This window comes from Nannospalax galili, unplaced genomic scaffold, assembly GCF_000622305.1.
Source record: "Nannospalax galili isolate Female #2095 unplaced genomic scaffold, S.galili_v1.0 scaffold417, whole genome shotgun sequence".
In the NCBI taxonomy this organism is placed as follows: Eukaryota; Metazoa; Chordata; class Mammalia; order Rodentia; family Spalacidae; genus Nannospalax; species Nannospalax galili.
The window spans coordinates 1,866,944-1,879,134 of NW_008340785.1; positions in this window are offsets into that span (position 1 = coordinate 1,866,944).

Consider the following 12,191-nt stretch of genomic DNA (forward strand, 5'->3'; position numbering starts at 1 on the left):
TCTTAAGTTGAAAACTCAAGTCAGGCTCATGTTTATTTGAAACACCACAACCAGCACAAACCTTATATTAACTAATCTCTTCATTTTATATTATTAACTGATTTCTGCACTTAATGCAGAAAGCCCAATGGATGGATCAGAGTCCACATAATTTCTTTTTTATTTTTAAAATATTTATTTATTTAAACTATATGAGTGTTTTGTGTGCATGAATCTAAATGCATCTATGCATGCAATGTCCATGGAAGTTGGAGGAGGGTATAAAATTTCTGGAATTGGAGTTAGGGACAGTTGTTAGCCACCATGTGAGTGCTGGGAACTGAACCTAGGTCATTGAGAGCTGGGAACTGAACCCAAATCTTCTGCAAGAGCAGCCAGAGCTCTTAAGGACTAAGACATCTCTCCAGCCCCCACTTCATTTGTTAAACTCTCAAGTTAACAAAGAAGGCCCCCTGCAGGCCGCCCTCATACTGAAGAAGAAAATCAGTGGCTTTGAGGCAACTATATTTATGCCATCTAAGTTACTCTAAAAGTCACTACAGTTTATGAAAGTGTGGAGATAAAATGGTTACAAAATAACATTTTCACAAGCCCCAGTGCAGTTGGTCCTAGATGGAATATACATGCTAGAACATTGTTGTCTCATAACTAGAAGTGCATGAAATTTGAGAGGGCAGGAAGTGTCATGAAGAGTGTTATGGTAAATAAATTCCTTTGTGCTCTCACTGTCAAGAAAACTGTCTAGAACATGATCAAAATGGTTACCCTCAAGTAATTAAAATCTCTGCTAAATACCATATTGACTATATAAAAATAAATAAAATCCTAGTTAATTAAGAGTTAAAATAATCCTCTATGTAATGCTGTCCTTATAAAAACACAAAACGCTAAAACAGGATTAATGAGACTGAAATTTTTAGCTATATGAAAGGCATTTGCTAACCCGTTGTTTTTATATCAACTCCATAATTTGAAAAGAAAGAGCTCTACAATGAGACAATCTAGATAAACTCAATACCATAACTGCATAAAAATTTTCAAACTGCTAAAATATAAATATTTGTAATCTATCAGTGAAATTGTATGAGATTATTCAGACAAACACAATGGATACCACAAACAATTCAGTTGAGGTCATTATATCTGCACATATTTAAAAGACATTGCACTTGACACTTTCAATTTAAAGTGTTATTTATGAATAGATTAAGCACAGATGACATAGGTACACACTAAAATCCATTAAATTGGGGTAAAATTTTTTCAGGTAATGGACTTCAGAATATTATGATATATTTATTTACACTCATAACCTACTGTGGAAATTGTTTCTGAAAAATAAACCTTGTTCCTTGTTCACATTTGCATAGCTTGAAAAGACGTGTATAAAAAATTACAGTAGCATGGCACATAAACTAAACATCACATCAGTTTTAATGACTAAGGCATTTTATTTTTTTTCAGTGTATATTTTTATTGAATTTTTCTGCATTTCATACAAAACATCTTAATCATCTTTATACCATCCCCCATCTTCACTCCCCCAGAGCCCCCCCGTTCCTGCATTCTATCATGTATGCTAAGCCCTACCAAGTCAAATTTGTGTACCCAGATATCCCTCAGTGCAAGATATCCACTGAGATCTAGTCAGCCTATCTACAGTCTCTCCCTTAAAGATCAACTCTCCCTTCCTAGGACTAATCAGCTGCCAAAAAGTTCTTCAGCTAAGGTTGGGCCTCCTGCCCATTTCCCAAGCTCTATCCTGGGTTTTTGTCTAATTGAGTTTGCGTGGGTCTTGTGCATGCTGCTGTCACTGTTGCTTTAAGTTCGTATGCATAAATTCCCAGAGGCCTGGAAGACTCTGTTTCCTTGTGGTCATGCTCCAACTCTGTCTTTTGCAATCTTTGTTCCCTGTCTTCCACAATGGTCCCTGAGCTATGAGTGGGTGAGATTTTTATTGGGATCCTATCCAGAGGCACACTCTCTGAAGTTCCTTATTCTCTACACTTTGGTCAGTTGGAGCCTCTGTGTGCATTGTACTCTGTTGTATGAGTAAGGTTCACTGCTGAGAGTTGAGAGGTACATTACTATTCTGCTTTGGACACAGGATTTGGAACATTGGAACTGGAACTGACCTGGAACGTACCTCCCTGAAGACTAGCTCTTGAAGTTCTGGGGGATACTATGCAAGATATTAAAGGAGAAAATCAGTCAATGGGTCAACCCCAACTTTAAAGTCTAATAACCACAACAATGACTAGCTCAAAAACTACAGTGGTGCAGTAGTGGCACTTATATCTTAGAAGTAATCAACAGTTATTTAATTGGACTTAAAGTCCTCTTAAGAAGAGGGAACTCATGTGTGGCACTTTAAATACAGGCAAATATACACGGCTGAAGAGGTCATAGGTCCTAGAGAAAACCCTATCTCTGAACAAATTGCTCTAAATAAATGTAATTTCTTACTGTATGCTAACTATGGATCCTTGTATTTACAGACAAGTAAACCATTCACCACTCAACAAAGGAGTTTCTTTTTGCAACAGATAGAGACTATTACAGAGTTCCACAACTGGTCACACACAGAGCATAAGTGTTTGAGGGAGGCCCATCCCTAGGTAACACATCTACAGGGGGACCTCGACACCTAAGACTTAGCAGAACAGTGAGTAAGGTATTTTAAAAATGATTTTCAAGGCATTCATGTATGCATAAGCTTGAGGAAGTTGCATCATTTCATGATCGTTGAATAGTGATTTGAGCATTTTAAACTCCAGTGGGAAATAATTATAACTGCCTGATTTATTTAGACCGTGCTCTTTGAAGCAGTAACTCAGACTTCCACGAGATTCCATTAGTAGCTCCTCTTTAACAACAATATTCCTGAACTTTAAATAAAAATGGCCCCGTCCTGATATAGGGATTATTAAAGTCCCTAATTTGAATTTAAAGGTTGTGCCTCATGCCGTGGTACCTCAGCTACATCACTGATCTGAAGCAGTGGAAGGCAGGTACTTCACAGACTCCAATCACATATCCTTTAGTATAGTTGACTTATTGTTTGCTTATTTTGTATATATTCATATTGCTGAAAGGAGTAGACTTTTATATGTTCTAGACTGCACCATATAATTCTTCTTTATTCTTTTCTGCACCAAGAACAATGTTGACTATTAAATGGATACCAGATTAAAGACTCTTTCTAGGGCAGTAATCAATGTTTCCATTTTTTTTCAAAATTGGCATGAGTTGATAAAAATAAGGCTCTGAATTAAAAAAATATAGAATAAGCTATATCATCATTAATAACAAATATGAAAAAGTTAAGTCATAAATACTACATTATACATAGAAAGATAAAAGGAGGCCGATTTTAAATATCAAAGGTGTGATAACAAAAGAAATGTGCTAGTTAGTTTTTGTGAACTTGACACAAACCTACATGTACCAGGGAAGAGGAAATCTTATTTGAGGAATTTCTTCCATAATACAGGCCTGTAGGCATGTTTGTGAGGTATCTTCATGATTGTTAATTTATGTAGGAGGACCCAACCCTCTGTTGACAGTGCTATCCATGGGTATGTGGGTCTGTGCTATGTAAGAAAGGTTGTTGTTAGCAAGACAGCTGAACACATGAACTCACAACAGTTGTGACAGCATGCACAAGACCTACTCAGTATCAAACAAGACAAAATCCTAGCAGGGAGGGAGGAAGTAGGCCAGATATCCCATCCCTGGCTAAGGAAATAAAGGCATCTTAGCTATTGGGAAAGGAACGACCAGTTTTCTTAAAGAGTATGGTCCCTGATAGGTTGACTATGCTCCAGGGATGGTTCTACATTCAAGAGTATTTGGGGGTGGGGGGCTGGAGAGATGGCTCAGTGTTTAATAGCACTGAATGCTCTTGCAGAGGACCTGGGTTCGTTTCCCAGCACCCACATGGCGGCTAACAACCACTCGTAACTCTAGTTCCAGGGGATCTGACGCCATCTTCTGACCACCGTGGGCATTGCATGATATGGATACACTTACATACATGCAGGCAATACACTAATACACTTAAAACAGAAAAATAAAATAATGTTTTTGAAGAACAAAAGAATAAAGTTGGGTGGGTAGGGAGGTGGGGGTGGATCCGGGAAGAGCTGGAGGAAGGAGGAATATTACCAGAATATATTGCATGAAACTGTCAAAGAATTTAATATTTTATTATTATTTTTACTTTTATGTGGATGAGTGTATTTCCTGCATGTATGTAAGTGCACCTATGTCATGCAATGCCCACAAAGGTCACAAGAGGGCATCAGATTCCTTGAAACTGGAGTTACAGATTGTTGTTAGCTGTCATGTGGGTGCTGGGAATAGAACCTGAGTCCTCTTCAAGAGCAGCCAGTGCTGTTAATTGCTGTGCCATCTCTCCAGCCCATTGTCAAAGAATTTAATTAAAAAAAATTTATTTAATGAATGGTGCTGAGCAACCCAGAAGAAGCAAGCCAACAAGCAGCATCCCTCTATGGTCTCTGCTTCACTTTCTGCCTCCAGGTTCATGCCTTGAGTTCCTGCCTTGCCCTCCCTTGATGACAGACTGTCACTTATAACCCAAATAAATCTGTTACTCCACAAATTGTTTTAGTCAGAGTGGCTTAATCACAGCAACAAAGAAAACTAGAACATGTATCTAGAAACAGAAAGTGAAAGTTGAAAGAATGAAGATTTACTACATTGGACTGTAAATGACATTTATACATTCTGTGTCTTCAGGGCTGGTAAGATGTCTGAGTATATTGAAGTACCTTAGGGAAGTCCTGAGGACCTGAGTTTCATATCAAGATCCCCACAAAGTGGCAGGAGACAAAGGACTCCTGAGAGTTATCCTCTGATATCTACATACATGCCATGATGTGTGTGTCCATGCATATATATGTATATGCATGGACACACACACATACACAAAGTTAAAGAAAGAAAAGAGGAAAGGAATGAAGAAAAAAGGAAGAAATCCCATGAAGTTATAGTATTATATGTTCATAGTAGCTTATATTATAATTCAGACTATGCAGAGTTTTTACATGTTAAATAACATACACAGTATATTGAAAAATGGCTACAAATAAGTAAAATATAAGCTCATTGCATATTTACGTACATGTGATTTTTGTACAAAACAAAAAAAATGGGAATCTTTCTGCTTGAGTTCTGAGTTTTCAAGGCTATAAGCAGTAAGGAATCTTACACTCCAAATGCAGTTGCAGAGGGGCCAAGGGGGGTTTGTTTATTCACTTCTGTGATCTTTACCCACATCACCTGAGGCTCTAGAACTAAGGACAAGTCCACGCTCTTCCTATGCAGGGAAGTTTAGGAGGCCCTCAGCTTCTTGCTCAAGGTGGGGATGATGACCTCTCTCATGCATGCTGTGTGATCCAGGAATCCAAGGGACAGAAGGATGCTAGGATAATTCTGAGGCATCTCAGACTGGCTGCAACAGCTATGAGCATAGTGTAGAATGATGTGGAAAGGAAGCTATACTTCCACAAACAAGGGCAAAGGTGGAAGTTTCCTGTAGAGCAGTTTCAGGTACAATATGGAGAGCCTGGGTTGCCTCAGATCTCACCATCATCAGTTAGCTATTGTTATGAAACAACTGTAAAGCTGGTGCAATAGGAGTGTATTCTGTAGATCTGCCAGCAGGCTGGAGACTAGCATGGGATCAGCTGGACAATTATATTTTAGGCCGTAAACCATGTGGGCTGGATCAACTTTGTTCTCCATGTTTTCATTCTGACTCACAGGGTGAAGTGATATAAGTAGTCAGTATTGAAAGACAGAGCTATTGTTTGAAAATATCTCTCCTTGTTAGCTTCTCATGGGAACATCTGCTCATTGGTACTGATTTCTTCCATGTGACTCCCTTTGACCAATAGGATGTTAATAAGTGTGAAGCAACAGAGATTGTTCTATGTACCTCTGTGTTCACACTACATCTCCTTGATAACCAGACGCTTCTTGTGGATCTCCTTCTACTGACAGATATGGGCAAGAGAACCAAAGATCAAAATGAAATTAGAGTTGCACAGCCTTCTCATCCTTGCCTTTCCTATAGAAGGCTTATCATGTGGAGAAGTTCTGAGTTAGAGAAGGAGAGGCTATGCTTGAAAGAAAGGGGAAAAAAGTAGGACTTGATGTTTTAATTATGAAAAAATTGCCTGATATTAGAACTTAATATCTAAAAATTACCAGGAGGACTGATAAAGATTTTACTTAGTACTTCAGAGGTTTTTTGTGTAAACAGGGAGGGAGATAGAAAGAGGGAATATGTGTAACAGTTTAACAGTTTTTTTTTTATTTTACTATGTGAATTCTACCTATCCTACAAATTACATTTTCATATGTAGATATATGTGTCTGTGTGGAAGATGTAGGAACTAAAAGTAAAAAGCAATAATAAAGTTTATCAGTTTTCATTATATATTTTAGGAAATTAAACATATGTATATGTGTGTGTGTGTTTGTGTGTGTATGTGTGTACACGTGTGTATGTGGAGGGGTATTGATGTCAAGTTACTTCCTTTATCATTCTCCATCTTATTTTTTGAGAAAAGATCTCTCAGTAAATCTAGAACTTTCAATTTCTGCTAGACTGACTGGCCCACAAGCCCTAGGAATCTACCGTTCTCTGTCCCCACAGCACCAGGGTTCCAGATGAACACTGTTACTCCTGACATGGACACTGGGGATCCAAATTCAGGCCAACATGCTTGCACAAGAGAGCATTTTACCTACTGAGCCATTTCCCTGGCCTAATTAAATGATTATTATTAACATAAAAACGGGATTTTAAATTTTGTAGTCCAATAAACCCCTGACACCTATCACTTTCTTTGACTCCACCAAAACAATAATGATACATATGTTCCAAACCATTTTAATACTTTAAAAAATGTACAAAGGATCCTGGAGAAAGAGAGAAAATGATGTACAACACTGGAAATAAAAATCTTTTGTGTTCTCTCCTCATCCAGCGGCGGAAAACACAGCTCTCTTTCCTCATCATGGGGATTGACTCACATCCTCTGATCTCTCTCCATTGAGTAGTATTCAAAGAACTAATTAGGCCAATGGGATAGGAAAAAGAGACCTTTCCTACCAGCACTAATTTCTAAGGCTGCATGCATCCCACAGAGCCTTTTGAGGCATGAGCTTTTTAGTGAGTCAAAACATTAAATGCACCATCACCTGCGAGAGGGAAAAGTTGGTTGGGTTCTACACGAACCAAGGCTGCTCTCTTTGAATAAATCTTTTGTTGCTATGCACCAGTTGATAGGGCCTGGAAGCAAAGGCACAGGGGTTACTATAGGGAAGACAACCCAAAAGTTCTAGGCACTGGTTTTCTCTAAGATACAAGCCTTTGTCATCAAGCACTCAAGTGGGACTGTTTAGGGACAATAGAATGAACAGGGACAAGAATGGAAACAGCAATAATAAGTCTCATCAATGATTTTTCTCATGTTGCCTTGCCAAAAAGCCAAAGTGACAGGAGTCATATTGTAGAGCTCAACTTAGAATGTACCTGAGAGATACTAATAAAGGGCTGTAATGATGGCAGACCCACTATGCCTAACCCTTAGAGATGAAGACAGGGCTACATTCTGCTAAAGGGTAGAGTCTAACAATGGTAGAATATGACAAAATAAACTTTGATATGTTACAGCTCTTTCTTTCTGAAGATTTCTTCTGCTAGTTGGGTCAAAAAAACAGAACAAGAAACACTGTTGAGATTGTGACTGGAAAAAACTACCAGAGTTCAGCTCTACACAATTTTTTTTAGAACTTACTTTTTCCTCAAATCAAATGTCCTGTCCGTAAGTGAATGAGAATGGTTTGAGTCAAACCCACCACAGTCTATTATACACGGCATTAACTTTTACCAGGGCAGTAAAAGAAATGCCCCGTATCCATGCCCTGTTCCAACTGAGACCTGGAGAATTGGAAGAAATGAAAACTTTTGACACTTTGACAAGAAACACATTTAAGCAAAGAACAGATTCTGAACAGGATACCTTTCCTTAATTTGAGATGAGTTATCTGAAAAGGTGGACCATCCTTTCTTTGAATGCTCTAATCATTGGTTTGGTTTTGACATAAATGTCTACCCCTTGCTTTGCTTCAACTCCCACCTATCTTTCTTACTTCATCACACAGGGTAAAATACTTTTAAGTCACATTTACATTAGCAGAGAAAGAACAGAGGTTAAACTACAGTTGTGTGGGTATCACATCACATGCTTCACATGTTTAAACAATGAGCTGTCAACATGCAGAAGCTGCTTTATTTTCATTGACTTTCCCATAGCTTTCAAACCTCAACTTTCTATACAGATAGAAGGAACCTTTGCAAAGATCATCTGTGTCAACAATCCTCTTTTAATGGACTCTTAATTAACTGATGGTGCTGCATTTATTCATGGATTCTTATACAAGAGAAAAAAGCTTGGTAACCACTGCTTCACAACCCAGAGAAACTGCAGCTACTGGTGTTCAAGGCATTAATGGGTAATTACTTATGTGTCATTACTAAATTTAAAGCAGTACAAGCATTTCAACGACGGCTGCAAAGAACCAGCCTGGGTTCCTACTATAGCTACTGGTGAGAAATCTCAATCCTCAGCTGGTGTATTTCCATACAGGAATTTTCCTGCCAGACTTCCCACATCTCCTTCATGGAGACTAAGAATCAGAAGCATACACCCAGGCTTCTCCGATGGAGGCTGGATAGCTGCCTAAGGCAACACTTTTGTCAAAATTGCACCTTTACTGGAATGCCTGTTGACACTCTGGCATCCAGTAGGATTCTTATTCACTAACTAAAACCTGGAGGGCATTTAAATAATATATGATGTAAGCCTGAGAGATTTCCTGACTAGGAAACATTTTGAAGATACAGTCATAAAAATATATAAACATGTATACCAGCACACACTCTTCTTTATCAATGTTGTTATTTACTTTGGAAAGGAATATATAAAACTTTACTGACATTGAAAGGTTCAACAATTGTAGACCAAGATAAAAAAATGTACCAGCAACTTACAAAAATTAATAAATACTAAAAAATTATGGGCAAATTAAATAACACAGAATATTCAAACTTAAGTGTGATCAAATCATAAGTGGTATTATTTGTAATATGGAAGTATATATCCAGGGTGATCAGAAAGATATATCCTGTAAGTCATTTGAGATTAGTTTTACTGGGGTTGGTGAGATGCTCAATGGTTAAGAGCACTGGTTGCTCTTCCAGAGGATCTAGGTCCAATTCCCAGCACCCATATGACAGCTAGCACCCATCTGCAACTCTAGTTCCAGGGAATCCAACCCCCTCTTCTGGTCTCTGGGCATCTGTATGTATGTGGTGCATATATATACATGCAAGCAAAACACTCACACATAAAATAAATATAAAGATATCCAAAAACTGTTAAGAGATAAGCTTTCCTTATGCTTCAGTTGTTCTCAATTAATGAACCTACTGCCACAACCTCTAGAGGGCTGGAATTATAGGCGTGTACCACTAAATCTAATAGTTACAAAAAAAAAATCCAGGTACTTAGGAGGTGGAGGCAGGAGGATGAGAAGTTCAAGGTCATCTTTGGATGCACAGGGATTTTGAGGCAGGCCTGAGATACACATTGCCCTTTCTTAAAAAATGTGTGTGTCTGTGTGTGTGTGTGTGTGTGTGTGTGTGTGTAGATGAGTCTAAATTTAAAAAAACAGAAATCCACCTAAATCTGGAAATTCATGGGTAGTCAGCCCTAGTGGAACCCTAGATACGATTTCTAAGTAAGAAAGATGAATTTAAATATTCTGGGAAAGGAAAGGTCAGAGGTCAAGAGAGCAAAACTCCTAAATGTGAGAATGCATTTATTGATATAATGCACAGCAAGCAGCCTACTAAAGTGAACAAAGATACATCAACTATAAAGGAAAGCACTTGTATTTACAGTCTGAGACATGCTCACATAAATAGATCACATTAGTTTAAAGTTGTGAAGATCTGAGTACTGATATTGTTAAAATATGACTTGTCTATGCCAATCCTCAAGTGGGGTTTGATCTGTCATGCAGCAGGATTGACGGGTAAGGCCTAGTAGGTGCATCTTTGAGTCATGAGGGGAATCTCTCCTGCATGGACTAAGCTCTCTTGGATGGATTCAATGTCTTTCTCTCATGGCAGAGTTTTCACTGTTATGAGACTAGAGATCAGTTATTCCTCGAGCAGGATGGTACAAAGTCAGCTTGCTTCACTTGGCTTTCTCCTATTTCTTTTTGAATTGTGCCTACTTAGCACTCTCTGTAGGTTGAAGTAGCCGGAATCTTTCACCAGGTACAATCACCCTATTGTGGACTTCCTAGTCCCCAGAACAGGAAACCAAATAAACTTCTTAAATTACTCAGTCTTGGGTATTCTGTTAGAGCAATGGAAATCAAACCTAGATGAGAAATTGGTACCAAGAAGCAGTATGTTGCTGCAAGCCAGCCTGCATATGCAGAAGCAGCCTTCAGGCTGGGTGGTATGTGAAGGCTGGAACAGTTTGGAAAAGAATGCTGCAGAAACAAATTTTAGGATGCTGTGAGCAGAGGGTTAAGTGTGATATTGATAATGATTCAGAAGACAACAGGCCTAGGGAGAGTCTAGGACTTCTTAGATGAACATTTGTGACCAGAATGCTGATAAACAGCCAAAGCTACAATGACAAGATCTCAGAAGGAAATGTGGAAGGGATATTTCACTGGGAGTCAGAGGAAGGCCTGTCCTTATTAAACAGTTGACAAGAGCTTAGCTATATTGTAGTCATAGAACTTTGTGGAAGGAAAACAGGGTGATGAACTAGGATTTCTGGTGGAAGAAATTTCTAAGCAAACTGGAGATGAAATGAAGTAGTTCATTTTAACCACTTATGCTGACATTAGGAGCAAAGGGATGCCCCAAGGGCAGAATCTATAATTAAATGATGAAGAAAAGTGTAAAATTTGTAAAATTTACAGCCTGGCTAAGTAGAGAACAAAACAGCATGCTCAACAGAACAGCTAAGCATGCTCCCACAGGTTTGGTAAAGAGATCAGTAGAAACCTAAGAAATGCAGGCGTTATTCCTCAGGACAAGAGGAAGAAACCCAATATACATTTCAGAGATGTTCAGGATTGACTTTCCCATCAAAGGTCAAGAGTTTTGACAGGATGGTTAGTGTTAATTCAGAATCTATATCCAATAATGCCCTGAAAGTCTGATTACTTTTCTTTCTCCAATGTATAGTTACTCTATTTAAAGGTCATAGGTCCCTCTGGTGAAGGATGGGTGAAAGGCTAATAGTATAACTTCTTTTTTATGAATAATTTTATAGAATAAATCTTAATCATATTTAAACCTCCTCCCAATCCACACCCCTATTCTGTCATATATGTTAAGACCTATCTGGCTAAGATTTTGTACCCAGATATCCCTCAGCAAGTTCATCCACTGGAGTCTAGTCAGCCTATCCAGAGTCACTCCCTTAAAGAAGATCAACTCCCCCTGACACAGGAATAATAAGTTGTCAGTAGTTCCTTGAGTAAGGTTGGGGCCTGCTTCCCATTTCCCCAGTTTTATACTGGGTTTATGTCTGATTGGGTTTGCATGGGTCTTGTGCATGCTGTCACCATTGCTGCAAGTTCATATGAGCAAGTTCCCAGAGGCCTAAGAGCCTCTGTTTTCCTGTTGCAGTAAGGTCCTTCCTCATGGGTACCTGACTTTCTCTTTTTTCAAGGAATCTTGGGTTTGTAAATTTTTTCAAGTCTGGAAATTGGTTGACCAGCGGGGAGTACCTATTGCAACAATCTAATGTAGACGCTCCGTCATTTACTCTAGAGATTTTTCTGCTTATTTTAGATGGAACAAAAACTTAGTAGGCTTCTTATCTATTTTGCCCATGGAAACAACATGACTGATTAACCAGTGCCCAAGATCCACAGGAGTCATGCCATTACAGACAGTGCTTCCTGTGCTGCCCGTTACAGCAGCTCTGCTCACCTTGCCTTTGGTGATTCATTGCCACTACTGGGCTCTGCTACTCCAGGGAATTACACCCATTACATTTAATCATCTGATTGAGTACTGGGGTCTTCAACCCTAAAGTCTGGCACAAAGAGAAGAGCAA